The 21127-nt window shown below is 46.5% G+C and overlaps 1 long non-coding RNA gene across 1 annotated transcript in view; it reads left to right on the top strand.

Annotated features, from left to right (window-relative positions):
* Positions 1 to 21127, top strand: part of LOC130277268 (uncharacterized) — a 50109-nt gene that overhangs the window by 20474 nt on the left and 8508 nt on the right. Inside the window, exon 4 of the long non-coding RNA XR_008845416.1 lies at positions 16273 to 16311. This is a non-coding gene — a long non-coding RNA (uncharacterized LOC130277268). The remainder of the gene's footprint in view (positions 1 to 16272; positions 16312 to 21127) is intronic.

The raw sequence follows: 21127 nt of genomic DNA, 5'->3' as shown, positions 1-21127 counted from the left end.
CCTTTCGGAAAAACGCATGTCAATGCGAGTGGCTAGATGAATGAGTTCATGCAGGTTAGCAGGAATTTCTCGTGCGGCCAGAACATCTTTAATGTTGCTGGATAGGCCTTTTTTAAAGGTCGCGCAGAGGGCCTCATTATTCCAGGATAATTCGGAAGCAAGAGTACGGAATTGTATGGCGTACTCGCCAACGGAAGAATTACCCTGGACCAGGTTCAGCAGGGCAGTCTCAGCAGAAGAGGCTCGGGCAGGTTCCTCAAAGACACTTCGAATTTCCGAGAAGAAGGAGTGTACAGAGGCAGTGACGGGGTCATTGCGGTCCCAGAGCGGTGTGGCCCATGACAGAGCTTTCCCAGACAGAAGGCTAACTACGAAAGCCACCTTAGACCTTTCAGTAGGAAACTGGTCCGACATCATCTCCAAGTGCAGGGAACATTGTGAAAGAAAGCCACGGCAAAACTTAGAGTCCCCATCAAATTTTTCCGGCAAGGATAGTGGTAGGCCAGAAGCGGCCACTCGCTGCGGAGGAGGTGCAGGAGCAGGCGGAGGAGATGATTGTTGAAGCTGTGGTAGTAGCTGCTGTAGCATCACGGTCAGTTGAGACAGCTGGTGGCCTTGTTGCGCTATCTGTTGCGACTGCTGGGCGACCACCGTGGTGAGGTCGGCGACAACTGGCAGTGGAACTTCAGCGGGATCCATGGCCGGATCTACTGTCACGATTCGGCTGGCAGGAGGTGGATTCTCTGTGCCAGAGAGGGATTGGCGTGGACCGTGCTAGTGGACCGGTTCTAAGTTACTACTGGTATTCACCAGAGCCCGCCGCAAAGCGGGATGGTCTTGCAGCGGCGGTAGTAACCAGGTCGTATCCACTAGCAACGGCTCAACCTCTCTGACTGCTGAAGATAGGCGCGGTACAAGGGAGTAGACAAGAGCAAGGTCGGACGTAGCAGAAGGTCGGGGCAGGCAGCAAGGATCGTAGTCAGGGGCAACGGCAGGAGGTCTGGAACACAGGCTAGGAACACACAAGGAAACGCTTTCACTGGCACAATGGCAACAAGATCCGGCGAGGGAGTGCAGGGGAAGTGAGGTATACATAGGGAGTGCACAGGTGAACACACTAATTAGAACAACTGCGCCAATCAGTGGCGCAGTGGCCCTTTAAATCGCAGAGACCCGGCGCGCGCGCGCCCTAGGGAGCGGGGCCGCGCGCGCCGGGACAGGACCGACTGAGAGCGAGTCAGGTACGGGAGCCGGGGTGCGCATCGCGAGCGGGCGCCACCCGCATCGCGAATCGCACCCCGGCTGGAGGCGGTATCGCAGCGCACCCGGTCAGTGGATCTGACCGGGGCGCTGCAGTAGCGAGGATGTGGCGAGCGCTCCGGGGAGGAGCGGGGACCCGGAGCGCTCGGCGTAACACGGCTCTTATATACAAGAATATAACTACTATAATACTGCTCCTATATACAAGAATATAACTACTATAATACTGCTCCTATATACAAGAATATAACTACTATAATACTGCCTCCTATATACAAGAATATAACTACTATAATACTGCTCCTATATACAAGAATATAACTACTATAATACTGCTCCTATATACAAGAATATAACTACTATAATACTGCTCCTATATACAAGAATATAACTACTATAATACTGCCCCTATATACAAGAATATAACTACTATAATACTGCCCCCTATATACAAGAATATAACTACTATAATACTGCTCCTATATACAAGAATTTAACTACTATAATACTGCTCCTATATACAAGAATATAACTACTATAAATGTGCGACACAAAAAGTGAGGAACACAGCCGCACATCCACCATTTGTAATTTGATCTATTTGCTTCTCAGCATAATTTAAAAAATTAACAGCTTGTTAGTATACATTTCGATCAAAAAGTACAAACCCACTCGCCACGTCAAAGCCATCTCGCTAGAGTGGGTCCCTAACCTGACACTGGCGTAGCCCCCGGCAGCGACCACTGCCTCCGAGACCCCATGCCCAACGGGGGGAGCGACCCAGTGGCTAGGCAGCCCCACTACTGCCCGACCAAGCCCCTGGCTCTGGGCCACTCCACCCCACAGACAAAGCATCACAGAAACAATGGCTGCCACAGAGACCCACATCAGTATGAAACCTACCATGTGCTCACTGCCACAGGGCTGGGAGAATGGTAGGAGGAAACCCTATTGCAGTCTTGGTCGGGCAGTAGTGGGGCTGCCTGGCCACGGGGTCTCGGAGGCAGTGGTCGCCACCAGGCGCTACGCCAGTGTCAGGTTAGGGACCCACTCTAACGAGGTGGCCTTGACGTGGCGAGTGGGCTTGTACTTTTTGAGCAAAATGTATACTAACAACCTGTTAGTTTTTGATATTATGCTGAGAAGCAAATAGATCAAATTACAAATGGTGGATGTGCGGCTGTGTTTCTCTTTTTGTGTTTCATAACTACAATAATACTGCCCCCTATATACAAGAATATAACTACTATAATACTGCTCCTATATACAACTACTATAATACTGCTCCTATATACAAGAATATAACTATTATATTCTTGTATATAGGGGCAGTATTATAATAGTTATATTCTTGTATACGGGAGTAGTATTATAATAGTTATATTCTTGTATATAGGAGCTGTATTATAGTAGTTATATTCTTGTATATAGGAGCAGTATTATAGTAGTTATATTCTTGTATATAGGGGCAGTATTATAGTAGTTATATTCTTGTATATAGGAGCAGTATTATAGTAGTTATATTCTTGTATATAGGAAGCAGTATTATAGTAGTTATATTCTTGTATATAGGAGCAGTATTATAGTAGTTATATTCTTGTATATAGGAGCAGTATTATAATAGTTATATTCTTGTATACGGGAGTAGTATTATAATAGTTATATTCTTGTATATAGGAGCTGTATTATAGTAGTTATATTCTTGTATATAGGAGCAGTATTATAATAGTTATATTCTTGTTTATAGGAGTAGTGTCACGATTCGGCTCACAGGTAGTGGATCCTCTGTGTCAGCGAGGGATTGGCGTGGACCGTGCTGGTGGACCGGTTCTAAGAGGCTACTGGTTTTCACCAGAGCCCGCCGCAAAGCGGGATGGTCTTGCTGCGGCAGTAGCAACCAGGTCGTATCCACTAGCAACGGCTCAACCTCGCTGACTGCTGAGAAGGCGTGGGACAGAAGGACTAGGCAGAGGCAAGGTCAGACGTAGCAGAAGGTCGGGGGCAGGCGGCAAGGTTCGTAGTCAAGATGGATAGCAAGGGTTCAGGTAACACAGGCTTTGGACACACTAAATGCTTTCACTGGCACAAGGCAACAAGATCCGGCGAGGGAGTGCAGGGGAAGTGATCAGATATAGTCTGGGAGCAGGTGGGAGCCAATTAAGCTAATTGGGCCAGGCACCAATCATTGGTGCACTGGCCCTTTAAGTCTCAGAGAGCTGGCGCGCGCGCGCCCTAGAGAGCGGAGCCGCGCGCGCCAGCACATGACAGCAGGGGACCGGGACGGGTAAGTGACCTGGGATGCGATTCGCGAGCGGGCGCGTCCCGCTGTGCGAATCGCATCCCCGACGGCCATGACAGTGCAGCGCTCCCGGTCAGCGGGACTGACCGGGGCGCTGCGGGGAGAGAGACGCCGTGAGCGCTCCGGGGAGGAGCGGGGACCCGGAGCGCTAGGCGTAACAGTACCCCCCCCCTTAGGTCTCCCCTTTTCTTTGTCCGGTAACTGCCTCCCCTGGGATGAGGACACCGGGAAAGAATGGAGGGTTTCCTCAACGGCAGGCAGTACAGCAGGAGTGGGAATGGGGAGGGAGGGCAGAGGGCGAAGCCTGGCACGGGGAAGTGTGACACCAGGACGGGGGCCATGAGGAGGCACTGAGGCTTGCCTGACGGGACTGGGAGGGGGGGAGAGGCACTTCCTATGGCAGGCAGAGTCCCAGTTCTTGATCTCCCCGGTGGTCCAATCAAGGGTGGGAGAATGAAGCCGGAGCCATGGCAGACCGAGGAGGACCTCAGAGGTACAGTTGGGAAGGACGAATAACTCAATCCTTTCGTGGTGGGGTCCAATACACATCAGGAGGGGTTCTGTGCGGTAACGCACGGTGCAATCCAATCTGACTCCGTTGACCGCGGAAATGTAGAGCGGCTTGACGAGACGGGTCACCGGGATGCGGAATTTATTCACAAAAGACTCCAGAATAAAATTCCCAGAGGCACCAGAGTCCAAGCAGGCCACGGCTGAGAGGGAGGAGTTGGCTGAAGGAGAAATCCGCACGGGCACCGTGAGACGTGGAGAAGCAGACTTAGAACCAAGAGACGCCACACCCACGTGAGCTGGGTGCGTGCGTGCATTTCCCAGACGTGGAGGACGGATAGGGCAATCCACCAAGAAATGCTCGGTACTGGCACAGTACAGACAGAGATTTTCTTCCCTACGGCGATTCCTCTCTTCCTGGGTCAGGCGAGACCGATCCACTTGCATGGCCTCCTCGGCGGGAGGCCCAGGCGTAGACTGCAAAGGATGCTGTGGGAGAGGTGCCCAGAGATCTAAGTCTTTTTCCTGGCGGAGCTCTTGGTGTCGCTCAGAAAAACGCATGTCAATGCGGGTAGCCAAATGGATGAGTTCTTGCAGGTTGGCAGGAATCTCTCGTGCGGCCAGCACATCCTTGATGCGACTGGATAGGCCTTTTTTAAAGGTCGCGCAGAGAGCCTCGTTATTCCATGATAACTCGGAAGCAAGAGTACGAAATTGGATGGCGTACTCGCCCACTGAAGAATTACCCTGGACCAGGTTCAACAGGGCAGTCTCGGCAGAAGAAGCTCGGGCTGGCTCCTCGAAGACACTCCGGACTTCAGCGAAGAAGGACTGGACTGTGGCTGTGGCAGGATCATTGCGGTCCCAGAGCGGTGTGGCCCAAGACAAGGCCTTTCCTGAAAGAAGGCTCACTACGAACGCCACCTTAGACCGTTCTGTAGGAAACAAGTCCGACAACATCTCCATATGCAGGGAACACTGAGACAAAAATCCACGGCAGAGTTTAGAGTCCCCATCAAATTTGTCCGGCAGGGACAAGCGGAGGCTAGGAGCGGCCACTCGCTGCGGAGGAGGTGCAGGAGCTGGCGGAGGAGATGGTTGCTGCTGTAGCAGAGGCAGAAGTTGCTGTAACATGGCGGTCAACTGCGACAGCTGCTGTCCTTGTTGGGCAATCTGCTGCGATTGCTGAGCGACCACCGTGGGAAGGTCAGCGAGACTTGGCAGCGGCACCTCAGCGGGATCCATGGCCGGATCTACTGTCACGATTCGGCTCACAGGTAGTGGATCCTCTGTGTCAGCGAGGGATTGGCGTGGACCGTGCTGGTGGACCGGTTCTAAGAGGCTACTGGTTTTCACCAGAGCCCGCCGCAAAGCGGGATGGTCTTGCTGCGGCAGTAGCAACCAGGTCGTATCCACTAGCAACGGCTCAACCTCGCTGACTGCTGAGAAGGCGTGGGACAGAAGGACTAGGCAGAGGCAAGGTCAGACGTAGCAGAAGGTCGGGGGCAGGCGGCAAGGTTCGTAGTCAAGATGGATAGCAAGGGTTCAGGTAACACAGGCTTTGGACACACTAAACGCTTTCACTGGCACAAGGCAACAAGATCCGGCGAGGGAGTGCAGGGGAAGTGATCAGATATAGTCTGGGAGCAGGTGGGAGCCAATTAAGCTAATTGGGCCAGGCACCAATCATTGGTGCACTGGCCCTTTAAGTCTCAGAGAGCTGGCGCGCGCGCGCCCTAGAGAGCGGAGCCGCGCGCGCCAGCACATGACAGCAGGGGACCGGGACGGGTAAGTGACCTGGGATGCGATTCGCGAGCGGGCGCGTCCCGCTGTGCGAATCGCATCCCCGACGGCCATGACAGTGCAGCGCTCCCGGTCAGCGGGACTGACCGGGGCGCTGCGGGGAGAGAGACGCCGTGAGCGCTCTGGGGAGGAGCGGGGACCCGGAGCGCTAGGCGTAACAAGTAGTATTATAACTACTATAATACTGCTCCTATATACAAGAATATAACTACTATAATACTGCTCCTATATACAAGAATATAACTACTATAATACTGCTCCTATATACAAGAATATAACTACTATAATACTGCTCCTATATACAAGAATATAACTACTATAATACTGCTCCTATATACTTCTTTCCATGTTTCTTTCCTTGCAGTCTTCCCTCCTTCTGTCTATAGAAACTTCCACTACTGAAATATGTAGTCTGGTATCATGTATAACCATTCGGGTAATTTGCAGCAAAGATGTTACATGCGCAACATGATTAGAATGAATTGAATTTGTTGCAAATTAAATGAAGAGAACCTGTGTGTGTGTGTGTGTGTGTGTAGATATATATATATATATATATATATATATATATATATATATATAGATATATATAGATATAGATATAGATATAGATAGAGAGAGAGAGATACACATATTATATATATATATATATATATATATATATAACCACGTTAAACATTTTATCACCATCCACACTACTATACAAACTTCCCATCAATGTTGCCTTACATAATAATAGTGCCCCTATAGAGTAATACCCCCCTCTGTGCTCCTATATAGTAGTGAGGCCCTCTCTGTGCTTTCATATAGTAGTTAGGCCCCCTCTGTGCGCACATATGGCAGTAAGGCCCCTCTGCACCCTTTGTATCCAATATAATAGTAAGCCCCCTTGGTGCGCCATATTAGCTCCCTCCTACCTGTTAGGTAAGCAGGCAGCCCCCCGGCACATTGGCTAGGTAGATCTTTCTCATTTAGATTAGGTAGGTAGTAGGTAGGCAGCTCTTAAATTATATAGGTAAATAGGCAGATAGGCAAGAAACCCCCACACTGCGCACACAAGTTAGGCTAGGTAGATTTCCCTCCCTGCCCATTAGATTAGATGGGTAAGGCTCCTTTCACACTATGAACATTCATCCGTTAAGACCTGTTATTCCTCATGTATGGCCGAACACCTCTGCCTACAGACTACCACAGTCGGGACTACTACTCCCATTATGGAACATACTTGATTCCATGATGGGAGTAGTAATTCCCTGGCTGCGGGAGTCTGCAGACAGCTGGGGAGGCTACTACCCACATGATGGAACAGAGTCTGTTACATGATGGGGGTTGTATTACAGGGGCAGAGGGATTGATTGCACCGGGCCTCACTTCTCGCCATTCAGGGTTCCCAGCGGAAGATTTAAAAATGAAAATTGTGAGTAGCAGGGGGCCATATCTATATTGTGGGGGGGCAAGATATATAGTGCTGGGGGGGGGGCAAATAGCCTATATATCTAGCCCACCACAGCGCATTAATAAAGATATGACCCCCACCAGCGCATTTATAAATATATATCCCCCGACGGGGCATTAAATATATATCCCCCACTGGCGCATTAATAAATGTATACCCCCGCCGGCGCATTAATAAATGTATACCCCCCGCCGGCGCATTAAATATATATCCCCCGCCGGCGCATTAATAAACGTATACCCCCCGCCGGCGCATTAAATATGTATCCCCCGCCAGTGCATTAATAAATGTATACCCCCCGCCTGCGCAAGTAACCCCCCGCAGCGCATGTATAATGTACTGTCGCAGGCTGCCATCTTATGCCGGGCTGCGCTATGAATAAAAGGTATATTAAAATTAGCAGCACATATAGTTCCGGCAGCCAGCACTATGCGCTGCTAATAGAAATACCTTTCATTCATAGCGCAGCAACGGCAAATGTCTATAGAAGCGCTGGGGGGTGCAGACATATAGCGTTATCTGCCCCCCACAGCGCATCTATATACATATGCTGGCGCTGTGCTATGAATGAAAAGTATTTCTATCAGCAGCATCGGACCTGCCGCAGCCCGACATGTGTATATAGATGGCAGCCTGCTATAGTACATTAGACATGCGCTGCGGGGGGTTACTTGCGCCAGGGGGGGTATACATTTATTAATGTGCCGGTGGGGGATATATTTTCCCATCGCCATGACAGCACCACCTGAGAGAGGGACTCCGTCCCTAGGGACAGGAAACCTTGGAGAATAGAAGGAAGTCCACTCCTCTCCATCCTCAGTTGTTTCCTGTCCCTATGGGAAGCCTGGAGAAGCCCCAGTCTTCGGGGGGCTTTAGGAATGGCTGAGGGATTTCTTTATGCTGGGCCCCTCGGTGTAGGTGGTGGAGAATCCCTTATGATCCCTAATGAGGGATCCCAGCCGAACTCACGTTTTTCCTCTAGTTTAAATCTCCCGCCCTCCCCCCCACTCTCCTCTGTCGGAACCCGGTGTTAACTCACAAGTTTTAATTGTGTCCGCTGTCGCTAGTTGCGGGCGGGTTGCGGCGGGCTCTGGCGAAGAATCCCGGCGCGGACGACTGAGGAAAGCTGCAGCAAGCATAGGGGGCTGAGATTAGCACCGTCACTGCCACGCAAGTGACGACGCAAGAGGAAGCTGGATGTCAGAAGGGGGCGGATGTGACGTCACACACCGGGCCTTCGGCGCTCAGGAGGCGGCAGATTTAAAAGGAGCTCCTTTTCTGTCATTCTTCCTCCTGTGGTGAGCCGGCCAGTCATTCATACCTGCCAGCATTGGAGTCGGGGATTTTCTTCCTGTGTTCCAGCATGAGTACCAGCGGTGATAACCCGAAGCGTACTCCATCTGACTCATCTGCAAAGATGCCATCTTCGGTACCGGCAGTTTCTGAGTGAGTGTATTCTTTCTATGTTTTTAAGTATTTTTTTACTAAGTTGTGGTCTTTTTGGTTATTTTCAGCACGGTGATGATGAACCTAGGAAACTTTCCAAAAAGACAAAAAATCGTGAATGTAACATGTGTAGAGGAATATTACCTCCTGAATATGGAAAGGCTTCATGTCAGTCCTGTATTGATAGGCTGATCACTTCAGAAGTTCCAGCCTTAGTTCCGTCTCTTCTGGCACAAATGCAGGATCTCATTAGAAAGGAGATCCAGTCATCCATTCAGAGTTTAACAACAGCTGCTAATCCTGTGGTTACTGATTCCGCACCTCTTCCCACTGCTTCTACTGTTATTACTGCTCCAGGTGTCTTAAATCAATCTGATTCTGATGAAGAGGGTATTATTGTGCCAGATGGGTCAGACTCAGGAGAAGAGTCAGAGGAAGACTCCTCAGGGAAAGCGTTTTTTTCCCCTGAGGACACTGACCAATTGGTGAAGGCGGTTTGTTCCGCTCTAAATATGGAAGAGCCCAGAGAACCAAGGTCAATCCAAGACATTATGTTTGAGGGTCTTGATTCTAAAAAAAATTAGGGTATTCCCTATACACAAAATTATTTCAAAAGTTATCCATAAACAATGGGAGAACCCTGACAAAAAGTCTTTTTTGCCTAAGGTTTTAAAAAGAAAATATCCATTCACTGACACTGAAACTAAAACTTGGGATCACCCATCAAAAATTGATGTGTCTATTTCTAAGATCTCTAGGAAGGGATCTCTCCCATTTGAAGACCTTGGGACCCTTAAGGATCCAATGGATAAAAGAATGGAACTGTTTCTTAAAAGAACATGGGAAGCATCAGGAGCAGCCTTGAAACCTAACGTGGCAGGGACCTCTGTAGCCAGATCCGTTTTAGTTTGGTTAGATCAGTTAGCCTCTAACATACAAAATAAGGTACCAAGGGAACAGCTCTTAGCCTCCATCCCTACTATCCGTAAGGGGGTGGCCTTCTTAGCTGACTCCACCTCAGATGCACTAAGGTTATCTGCCCGTGCTGGAGCACTGTCAAATTCGGCTAGGAGGACTTTATGGTTAAAACATTGGTCAGGTGAAGTGTCCTCAAAAAAATTATGTGCCATCCCCTGTGAAGGAGAGTATTTGTTTGGGTCTGTTCTTTCTGATATACTTGAGAAAGCAAATGACAGGAAGAAAGGGTTTCCCTTTGACTTTAGCAAATGTAACCAGTCCTTTTGTTCCAGGGGGCGAGGTGGAGGTCAGAATAGAGGACGAGGTAAGTCAGGGCGCTGGAAATTATCCAAAGAGAATAGTGGCCTCATTTCCAACCAGCCCCAAACCTAAAAAAAAACAGGATCTCAAGGACTGGGTCCTGCGAGTGGGTGGCAGACTACAGAATTACTTTCCAGCGTGTCAAAAAATAGCAGACAGTTCCCAGGTTCTGGACATCATTCAGAATGGTCTGCGCTGGGAATTTTGCAGCCTCCCTCCCACTCGCTTTATCATAACCAAAAATCCTGTAGGGTCAATAGGTCAAATCTCATTACAACAGGAAGTTCTTCTGTTAATGAAAAAAGGGGTTCTAGTACAGGTACCATCAGGTCAGGAGTGTCAGGGATTTTATTCCACACTGTTCATGGTGAAAAAACCCAACAACACCTTTCGAGTAGTTATAAATTTAAAACCTCTAAACAGATTTATAAAATACCAAAAATTCAAAATGGAAACATTAAATTCAACTGTAAACCTGCTTACAAAAATTTTTTCATGGCCTCACTGGACTTAAAGGATGCCTACTTCCATGTACCCATACATCCGGATTTTCAAAAGTACCTAAGAATTGCTGTGCACCTAGGCCCCAGACTAATGCATCTCCAGTTTTGTGCCCTTCCCTTTGGGATCTCAGTAGCTCCAAGGATCTTCACGAAAGTGATATCAGAGATGGCAGCACACATAAGGGAAGAGGAAGGAATATTCATCCCATACCTGGTAGCAGACTCAGCTTCAAAAGGTACAGTGTTTTGTTTCTCGCACCTTACAAATTATAGAAAAACTAGGTTGGATAGTGAATTGGGAGAAGTCGTCTCCATCCCCAACCCAGAAAAAAGTATTTTTGGGTATCATTTTGGATTCTCTACAGGAAAATCCTTCCTTCCAAATAAAATTGATAAAATTATTAATTTTATAGAAGAAGTTATGAGTTCCCCTAAGATTACCATTAGGAAAGGAATGTCTTTATTAGGTTTATTTACAGCCTCATTTCCAGCTGTGCCATGGGCTCAGTTTCATTCCCGCTGTCTTCAGGCTGAACTTCTAAAAATCTGGAATGGATCACCTGAAGACCCATTTTGGGTCACCTGAAGTTTTATTTTGTCTTCAGAAACTCTGTCTCTCCTTTGGTGGCAGGACAGGGAAAACTTATCAAGGGGGTTAGATTGGAGGATTATGCACCCCACTATTGTTACAACTGATGCTAGTCCTTGGGGTTGCGGAGCTCATGTGGGTGTCCAAGATTTTAAGGGGTCCTGGGAATCTTCCTTACAGTGTGAGTCCTCTAATTACAAAGAATTACTGGCAGTCCTTCGTGCCCTGCAGACAATTGGACACACTATTTTTCAGAAAGATATTAAAGTTCTTACAGATAACTCAACTGCTGTGGCCCTTATAAACAGACAGGGTACAACTAAGAACCCTCATCTAATGTCTCTCTCTTCCCAGGTCCTCTCCTATGCAGAAAAACATCTAGCGTCAATATCAGCAGTTCATCTAAAGGGCTCCCTCAACACCAGAGCAGACTATCTGAGCAGACATCGTCTCCATCAAGGAGAATGGTGCCTAAACAAGAACATATTCAAAAAAAAATGTGTACTATGGGGCTATCCTGAGATATGTTTGCCACCAGAGAGAATTGCCAAGTAAAACAGTTTCTCTCCCTGTCCCCCTCACAGAACCTTACAGCAGTGGACGCACTGTCCCAGTACTGGAAGTGGAGTCTGAGCTATGCCTTCCCTCCCTAGCATTAATACCACGAATTCTAAAAAAGATTCGAGAGGACAGGGTGAGGGTCATTCTCATTGCTCCATTCTGGCCCCGCAGGGCCTGGTTTTCATGCATTCGGGAGAGGTCATTAACAGACCCTTGGATCTTACCGGAACAACCGGATCTTTTGTTTCAGGGTCCTGTATTCTATCCAGATACTCACAGTCTGCATCTAACTGCATGGAATTTGAAAGGGTAATTCTGAGGAGCAAAGGAAAGGTTTATCTGATTCAGTCATCTCTACATTACAGTCAAGTAGGACGCCTGTTACCTCAGCAATATACTTCAAGATCTGGAAGGCTTACTTTAAGTTTATAGACCCATCCTTGGTGGACTTTAACTAACCCAATATTGCGTCAATTCTCGACTTTCTTCAGAAAGGATTAGAAAAAGATCTTAAGTTAGCCACCCTCAAGGTGCAAGTGTCAGCCCTAGGATCCTTGTTCTCTCAATCTATAGCCAGTCATCCATGGATTGTGAGATTTTTTAAGGCAATCAAAAGGCTCCAAATTCTAAACTTCCTAAAACGCCTTCTTGGGATTTAACCTTAGTTCTCAATATGTTATGTGGTGAACCCTTTGAGCCAGTTTCCTCTATCTCCATCAGACACCTGACTCTGAAGACTGCTCTCCTGGTAGCTGTTACCTCTGCTCGTAGAGTGGGTGAAATAGCAAATTTTTCATGCCTTGAGCCATATACTCGTATCCTAGATGATAGAATAGTTCTTAGGACTAACCCAGCATTTTTGCCAAAAGTGGTATCTAATTTTCACTTGTCTCAGGAAATAGTCTTACCCTCATTTTGTAGCAATCCAGCAAATGATAGAGAGAAGTCTTTTCATATGCTGGATGTAAGGTGGTGTGTTATTTATTATTTGGAAAGAACTAAGGATTTTAGGAAATCAAATAAACTATTTGTACAACTCTGTAGCCAGAATAAGGGTAATAGTGTTAGAAGTGACACCATAGCTAGATGGATTAGGGAGGCTATTTGTTTGTCTTATGTCTCCTCTGGCCTTTCTCCTCCTGTTGGTCTCAAGGCTCACTCTACACGTGCAGTTGCATCCTCTTGGGCCGAGAGGAGAGGGGCCTCGATAGACCAAATCTGTAAGGGGGCCACCTGCTCCTTTGGTCGTAAGGTTCTCCAAACTGTTATCCCACCCTAATCTTGGTCTCTGGTATTCTCTCAGGTGGTGCTGTCATGGCAATGGGAAAATCCGGTAATTACTCACCGTTAATTCTGTTTTCACGAGCCATGACAGCACCGCTGCACTCCCACCCTTTTGTCTTTTCTAAATATTGTATCCCGGGTGTTTAGGTCACTTGGGTGTTAAAAAAAAAAAAAAGGAAATTTAGGTTTGCTTGTTTAGTTATTGTTGTTTTCATGACTGTTATTACTAACTAAGTAGGAAGGCTCTTATAGGTCTCTGTAACTAACTGAAGATGGAGAGGAGTGGACTTCCTTTTATTCTCCAAGGTTTCCTGTCCCTAGGGCCGGAGTCCCTCTCTCAGGTGGTGCTGTCGTGAAAACAGAATTACCAGTGAGTAATTACTGGCTATTTAATGCGCCGGCGGGGATATATATATTTATAAATGCGCTGGCGGGGGTCATATCTTTATTATTGCGCTGTGGGGGGCTAGATATATAGGCTATATGTCTTCCCCCCCCCCCACAGTGCTATATATCCTGCCCCAGCACTTTTAATATACATATGGCCCCCTGCTACTCACAATTTTCCTTTTTAAATCTTCCGCTGAGATCCCTGATTGGCTCCTCGGTACCGGCCATTCAGGGCTCCCTGCAGGGGATTTAAAAATGAAAGTTAAAACACACTGATACATTGCAGGGTTGTGCAGCATGCAGCCCGGTCCCCTGCTTAATATCTTCTGATCGCATGGGGTCTCAGAAGTGAAACCCAGTGGGATCAATCCCTCAGCCCCTGTACTACAACCCCCATCATGGAACAGACTCTGTTCCATGATGGGGGTAGTAGTACAAACACTAATGTAGCCTCCCCAGCTGTCTACAGACTCCCGAAGCTGGGGATTTACTACTCCCATCATGAAATCAAGTCTGTTCCATGATGGGAGTAGTAGTAGTCCCTCAGCACTGCAGGAGTCTGCTGATATCACCTCTTCTGAACATGCTCAGAAGTAATAACGGATATTATAAACCGGGTGCAAACGGATGACATAAAGGCTCATCCGTTTGCCATAGACTTCAATGTTAAAAATAACGATAATTTACCCGTCTCTTGTGATGGAAGAAAAATTAGTGCATGTGCCGTTTTTTCTTCCGTCACAAATTACGTCCGTTATTAATGACGGGCTATAAGGGGTCATAACGGATAATCAAAAAATCCCATAGACTTGAATGAGATTTTGTGACGGACGTTTAACATCCGTTATTAAGGCTTTTCTAACGGATGTTTCTGACGGATGTTTTAACGGATGAATTGTATAGTGTGAAAGGGGCTTAAGTAGGCAGGCCCCTCCCCTACATACATAAACTAGGTAAAACCTCCCTCCCCCTTAGGTAAGTAGGCTGGTAGGCCACTTCATCTGCCATCACCACCACACCCCACCCCTTCCCCCCTTCAATGCGGAAACAATAAAAATAAATAAAAACAACTTACCTCACCACAGAGCACACACAAACCCATTCCGTATGGCCCAGTAACCTCTGTGTCCTAGTGTAGGCAGTATGATGACGTCATTTCATCATGACGCCCACGGCAGGGTGCAGATGTCTCGCAAGGCCACTCTGCAGGTACTGGAGTGAGTGGTGGAGCCGGGAGCTTATTGCTCTGCTAATGCTTCTCTATATACACCCATTAGCACTTCCCTCTCTACTGCTAATATCTCCCCCTATACACTTATGAACACTTCCCTCTCTACTGCTAATACCTCTCACCATACACCCATGAGCACTTACATCTTCTACTAACTCTTCTAATACATCCATGAGCATTTCCCTCTACTGCTAATACCTCTCCCTATACACTCATGAGCACTTCCCCCGTTTTACTGCCAATACCTCTCCCTATACACCCATGAGCATTTCCCTTTACTGCTAATACCTCTCCCTATACACCCATGAGCATTTCTCTTTACTGCTAATACCACTCCCTATACACCCATGAGCATTTCCCTTTACTGCTAATACCTCTCCCTATACACCCATGAGCACTTCCTCTACTACTAACACCTCTCCCTATACACCCATAAGCACTTCCCCTTTTTACTGCTAAAACCTCTCTTTATACACCCATGAACACTTCCCTCTACGGCTTATACCTCTCCATATACACCCATGAACACTTCCCTCTACAGCTTATACCTCTCCATATACATCGATGAGCACATTCCTCTCTATTGCTAATACATATCCCTATCTACCAAGCATTCTGCTAGCATTGCCTGCTGCTCTTACATTTCCTGACATCCATGGAAAAAAGCAGATATGGTTGCACATCGACATCTTGCACAATGATCCTGTGTGTCTGTCTCTCTCTCTCGATAGATAGATTTATATATATATATATATATATATATATAATCTATAACAGGTCATTATGATCATAATGTGCAATCCCACTAGCCATATCATGGCCACATGTGTGTAGCTGGTCCCTAACTGAAAATGGCAATGTGCTGAGTGGCAACCACCATGACATCAGTGCCCATAGGGAGAACCCCAATGCGGCCTGACCTAGTCCCGACTCTGTGTTGAGACACCCTACAGACAGTGTCTAACAGCACCACACAGAGTGAACAGATGGTGAACAGAAGCTTACTCACCATATATCTATGACCCCTTAACCCCTTTCCTCAGATACTGAGGTCAGGACTGTATCAAAAGTTCTATATTCTGTCCGAGGGTTTTTACGTCCCAGGTGCATTATCTTGCACTTATCCACATTAAATGTCCAGAGTTCTGACCATTCCTCTAGTTTACCTGAATCCTTCTCCATTTGGTGTAAACCTCCTGGAACATCAACCAAAAAGACCAATACCATACCACGAAAGACTTAAAGGGGTACTCCACCCCTGGACAGCTTATCCCCTGTACATAGGATAAGGGATAAGATGTCTGATCGCAGCAGCCAGACCCCGAGATCAGATATCATATCCCCTATCCTTTGAATAGGGTATAACATGTCTAGGGGCAGAGTACTCCTTTACAGTGACTGCCTCAGCACCTCATATCCAGATACCACTGAACAAATTCTCTCATTTACACTAAAAAAGAAAAGAAAATTCAGCTCCAATAGTTAAACTTTATGTAAGAAATTCGGGAGTTTCGTTTTTAGTTTTTGTTTTTTTTCCTTGTGTGTAAAGTCTCTCATACCAGAAGCTGGAATCATTCTAAACTTTTACTGAAGTTTTATTATAAACAGATAAATCAGAACAAAATGTTATTACTTTAAGACTTTTCTTTTTTCCTTAAATAGGAGAACCGCAGAATGATGAAACGGATACATCTGACTCAGGTATTTTATTCCTACATTTCTTTTTTTGCAGACTTCCCTTCACCTGTCTATAGAATCCATAAATGTGACCCGTCAATGCTGTATACACAGTTCTGTAGGGGACCATCCGCAAGTGCTTTACATTGTAAACAGGATTTGTTTCTGCTCTCCCAGAAGAGATTAATGTGTCAATATATCTGAGCACAATGGTCTCTCCTGAGCATGCAGCTGCCCAGGATCAAGCATAACCATAATTACTAGGCTTCCTATATACAAGAATATAACTACTATAATACTGCCCCCTATATACAAGAATATAACTACTATAATACTGTTCCTATGTACAAGAATATAACTACTATAATACTGCCTCCTATATACAAGAATATAACTACTATAATACTGCCCCTATATACAAGAAGATAACTACTATAATACTGCTCCTATATACAAGAATACAACTACTATAATACTGCCCCTATATACAAGAATATAACTACTATAATACTGCCTCCTCTATACAAGAATATAACTACTATAATACTGCTCCTATATACAAGAATATAACTACTATAATACCACTCCTATATACAAGAAGATAACTACTATAATACCACTCCTATATACAAGAATATAACTACTATAATACTGCCCCTATATACAAGAATATAACTACTATAATACTGCCTCCTATATACAAGAATATAACTACTATAATACTGCTCCTATATACAAGAATATAACTACTATAATACCACTCCTATATACAAGAATATAACTACTATAATACCGCTCCTATATACAAGAATATAACTACTATAATACTGCCTCCTATGTACAATAATATAACTACTATAATACTGTCTCTTATATACAAGAATATAACTACTATAATACTGCTTCAATATTCAAGAATAAAACTACTATAATACTGCTCCTATATACAAGAGTATAACTACAATAATACTGCTCCTATATACAAGAATAACTACTATAATACTGTCCCCTATATACAAGAATATAACTACTATAATACTGCTCCTATATACAAGAATATAACTACTACAATACTGCTCCTATATACAAGAATAACTACTATAATACTGCTCCTATGTGCAAGAATAGAACTACTATAATACTGATCCTATATAGAAGAATAGAACTACTATAATACTGCTCCTATATACAAGAATATAACTACTATAATACTGCTCCTATGTGCAAGAATATAACTACTATAATACTGTTCCTATATACAAGAATATAACTACTATAATACTGCTCCTATGTGCAAGAATAGAACTACTATAATACTGCTCCTATATACAAGAATAGAACTACTATAATACTGCTCCTATAATACTGCTCCTATATACAAGAATATAACTACTATAATACTGCCTCCTAGCTGAGAGGTTGTGTCTGTGTAGCTCTCCTGATGTCTGGAGAAAGCCCAGGGCGGGGCCACCCTGGGTTGGGAAGCTCCCCAAGCAAGGCCCAGGCTTCTCGGCCTATTCTGGGAATTAATCCCCAAACACCACAAACCATGGATGAAAATCCTAAAGTTTCTATGGATGTAAGAAATGTGCCGAATGTGTCCAGTCCTGGTGCAGCAAGAAGCACAGATGAAGCATTACCAAGTAAGACAATGGCTGCAGGTACAATCCACCCCTCCTGCAGTCAGACAGAGGAGAACATCCCTGGAGAAGCAGACCATGCAGGAGAATCTATAGCAGCCTGTACTGATACGGTCTGACTGCACACAATACGGGAGCGGGAGCAGCGCAAAAGTTACAAGCACGCCAGGTGAGACCAGAGGGAGTACACCAGGAAGGCTTCACGGTGCCACAAATGCGGTCACTGGGAAGAACTAGGGGCCCAGTCTGGAGATTGTGACCCCGCAGCAGTGACCACAGCAACACCGAATCAGATGCCACCTCAGAAGCAGAGTCCTGTGAGTACCCCACCAGCGGGGTCCCCCAATACTCAGCGGGCACCTGAACTGTGTTTGGCCGAGCAGATCCCAGCTCTGGTAAAGACAAAACTACAGCTGCAAAAACAAATCCACTGTATAAACAAGTTAAAGGCAGCAAACCCCAATAACAATGGCGTCCATGACAAGAAGCTGAGCTCCCTCGCTGTGCAGCTCGCTGACACTGTGCAGGACATGGAGGACGTATTGGAGCGGATGGGACCAGTCAGTGAATCCGACAGAAATCGGCAGCGATTTGAGGGATATAAGGAGAGACCTGCGCCAAAACCATCTCCATCTGCTGCTGAACCCAATTCTCCAGCCTCACCAGATGACACCCAGCAGTTCTGTGTAAGACAAGAGGACATCCAGCAGTCCTGTGTAAGACCAGTCCTCAGACCAGCCAGCTTCCCTTTTGAGAAAGAAGATTTGTACAGACAAGCAAAAGCAAGTGTCCAGTAACTACAGAGACCTGCAGAGACTCCTCCAGAGGTACCACAAGTCCCAGCAGTCTATCCTGTGAAGCAGGACTATGGACACAAACCACAAGGTAACCCTGTAGAAACTGTGCAGTCACCACAGTAGAGAGGGGGGCAGTAGAGAGCAGCAGGACTGTGGACTCTCTGCAGGGCTTGCTGAGGCTCTGTAGTGCTCTGTAGCGACCCCCAGGACGAAGGACTCGCCGAAATGTGCGTTGGGGTGGCGTTGCTCCAGCAGACCCTGTTAGGAACTGGATGTTACAGTTTGGTATGCTTATTGTCCTGACTGTGTGCATTGTACCGTATGATAATTAGAGCATTGTTGTGCCTATATATGTGCTGTTAATGCACACATGTGTGACTATGCACCATGTTACTTTTCCTTATACAACTTATTAATGTGGATCTGTCTGTGAGCAACGCCTTTGTCTCTCCACTTTGTGGATGCTTCTCCCTATTTGTGATTTTAAATAAATTTTTTAATGTATATTCAATAAAATTATGTAATTTTTATATTACAAGTGTCTCCATTCTCTTTTTCTGTTATGATATTTGTGTAGGAGTACACAATAGGTAGATTGTAATAAGTATTATCTTGATATATTGATACAAAATTTTGTTTGCTGTTGTACTTAGATCATACTGCCAGTACTGATATGACTGTATCTGATATTAATGATGTTTCTGCAGAGGGGAGCGCTTCACAGTCTGTGTGGGATCTGGGGTCATCTCTGGGGTCAGGTCCACCATTAGTTCAGCCTTCAGAGGCTTGTGACCCCCAGAGTCTAGAGGTTGATGGTGGGGAGGGGGCTGTACAGTCTGGTGCACAACAATTCCCCCCTTTAGTCATGCAAGTGTCAGACCCCCATAGTGCAGGCGGTCAGCAGCCACCACAGCGCCCCCAAGTACAGCAGGAGGGTAGAACTAGTGGCGCCTCCTCCTGGTAATGCCTGGAGCCGTGGGTCACCATTTATGTCCAATGTAAACTACACGGGTCAGGCTTTCAAGAGGAGGAACGTGGTCAGGTTCAGACATAGAGGGGCCAAGGAGGAGCTGCCTGACAGGAGGTTTGTGGTCTGTGAACTTCTGTGCCACCAAATGGGCTTCCTGCCATCTAACATCCTGGCAGTGATAAACCTTCCTGACAGGCAGGGCTATGACGTCAGCTTCAAACTCATGTCTGACCTGGACCGCTTCTGGGCCCATGTCACCCGGGTGAGAGATGCTGATGGCTGGAATAATTTCAGCTTTATCCCCATCTCCAGACCAGACACAGCGAACGTTACAATAATATTCTGGAACGAGTCTGCCCCCCCCCCCCCCCAGGATATAGTTGTAGGGTTAAAGAGACACTGTGACCTAATGTCAGACCTGACTAAGACCAGGGATGAGGACGGCATATGGACGGGCGGGTGGAAGGTCCTGGTAAAGTTACGGCAGATAAACAACATTACCCAACATTTTTCATTGGCCGGGAGAAAGGGGTCTGCTTCTATGCAGGTCAGCCGAGGAAATGCTTCAAGTGTGGGAAGACCGGTCATATCGCGAGTGTCTGCACACTGGTAAAATACAATTTATGTGGGGAGATCGGCCATGTCAGCGCCACCTGCCGGAACATCCGCTGCAACCTCTGTGGTAAGACCGGTCACTCCCACAGGAACTGTCCTGAAGCCTGGCATAACATCTGTAAGGACTTCCCTGATGAGGACCTGCTAGAGGGGGCAGGCGACCTGGAGGGGGAGACGTTGGTATCGGGGTCACCAGCGACACAGCCCGAGCCTCAGCACAACATGGGTGACAACATGGGTGACAACATGGGTGAAAATGTGGGTGACATAGTGCCCGACCAGTCACAGCCAGGAACCACTGAGGGGAGTAGGGAGGTAACTGAGCAGGTTGTGGCCATGTCATCTTGTTCCACAGCATCAATAAACTCACAGAAGAGACGGAAAAAAGACAAAACCAGACGTAAGCCTGAGGAGGAATCGACCACTGTCCAAAAACCTTCCAAAAAGAAAGTAGACCCCGGGACAGGTGTAATGACCACAACAAATAGGTACAGTGTGTTGTCAGACGCTGAGGAAGAGATGGAGAGGGAGCGAAAGAGAGTGGTAGATGAACTTAATGTAGACCAAGAGGGTGATCCTCCACAATAAAAATGTTGTTTCATCAGCAAACCAATACCTTACCACGAAAGACTTAAAAGGGGTACTCCACCCCTGCACAGCTTATCCCCTGTACATAGGATAGAGGATAAGATGTCTGATCGCAGCAGCCAGACCCCGAGATCAGATATCATATCCCCTATCCTTTGAATAGGGTATAACATGTCTAGGGGCAGAGTACTCCTTTACAGTGACTGCCTCAGCACCTCATATCCAGATAC

The sequence above is a fragment of the Hyla sarda genome, chromosome 6, assembly GCF_029499605.1.
Source record: "Hyla sarda isolate aHylSar1 chromosome 6, aHylSar1.hap1, whole genome shotgun sequence".
Classification (NCBI taxonomy): Eukaryota; Metazoa; Chordata; class Amphibia; order Anura; family Hylidae; genus Hyla; species Hyla sarda.
Note: the sequence above shows the minus strand (reverse complement) of the source record. Positions and strands in the feature narration are given on the sequence as shown.